The sequence below is a fragment of the Lathyrus oleraceus genome, chromosome 3 (genome assembly GCF_024323335.1).
Source record: "Lathyrus oleraceus cultivar Zhongwan6 chromosome 3, CAAS_Psat_ZW6_1.0, whole genome shotgun sequence".
In the NCBI taxonomy this organism is placed as follows: domain Eukaryota; kingdom Viridiplantae; phylum Streptophyta; class Magnoliopsida; order Fabales; family Fabaceae; genus Lathyrus; species Lathyrus oleraceus.
This window is the reverse complement of record NC_066581.1, coordinates 323,468,807-323,469,758: the sequence shown is the minus strand read 5'-3', so window position 1 is coordinate 323,469,758 and position 952 is coordinate 323,468,807. Positions and strand designations below refer to the sequence as shown.

The 952-nt window shown below is 44.9% G+C and overlaps 1 non-coding gene across 1 annotated transcript; it reads right to left on the bottom strand.

Annotated features, from left to right (window-relative positions):
* Positions 1–331: 331 nt before the first annotated feature.
* Positions 332–438, bottom strand: LOC127133083 (small nucleolar RNA R71). Its single transcript, XR_007807078.1, has one exon. It is a non-coding gene; the product is annotated as a small nucleolar RNA R71 (small nucleolar RNA).
* Between the last annotated feature and the right edge of the window lie 514 nt (positions 439–952).

Below are 952 nucleotides of genomic sequence, written 5' to 3'. Positions count from 1 at the left end.
ACAAGAACCTCACAACAACATTGCTTCCCCCGCTATCAATCGAAACGATTTCGAGCTGAAACCCTCATTATTATCAGCAGTCCAACAAAATCAATTTGCTGGAAATCCTACGGACGACCCTAATGAACACCTGACCAAGTTTGTGCAGTACGCAGACACCGTAAAGGCGAATGGTGTATCTCAAGATGAGATAAGATTACGCCTCTTTCCTTTCTCACTAAGAGACAGAGCTTGGGCTTGGTTGCAATCCTTGCCATCCAACTCCGTTACAACATGGGAAGAACTGAAGAACGTTTTCTTATCCCGATATTTTCCGCCAAGCAAAACTGCTATGCTGAGAGCTCAAATCAACGGATTTCGACAAAAAGATGTAGAATCTCTCTACGACGCATGGGAGAGATACAAAGACATGATGAGGATATGTCCACATCACGGTCTCGAAGATTGGGTGATCATTCACACATTTTACAATGGGCTTCTGTATAACACAAGACTGACAGTAGACGCTGCCGTAGGCGGTGCACTTATGGACAAGCCATACAATGAAGCCTATCAACTCATTGAAAATATGGCCCAAAATCATTGCCAATGGGGAGGTGAAAGAACTCTAGTAGAAAAGTCCCAAACAAAGAGTGGAATGTACGAAATCAGTAGCCTTGACCATGTCCATGCCAAGGTAGATGCCCTTGTTCAAAAGTTAGATAACTTGACCATACCACCCGCAACCACCGTGGCTGCCGTGACTCCAAACTGTGAGTTATGTGGAAACCCTGGGCACACTGCACCAGAATGTCAGATATTAACAGGAGTCCCAACCGATCAAGTGAATTACGCACAAGGAAATCCTTATTCGGATACCTACAACCCAGGTTGGAAAAACCATCCTAATTTTTCGTATAAGAATAACAATGCCCTGTATGCACCTGGCCAAGCACCAGCTGTTCCGCCTGGA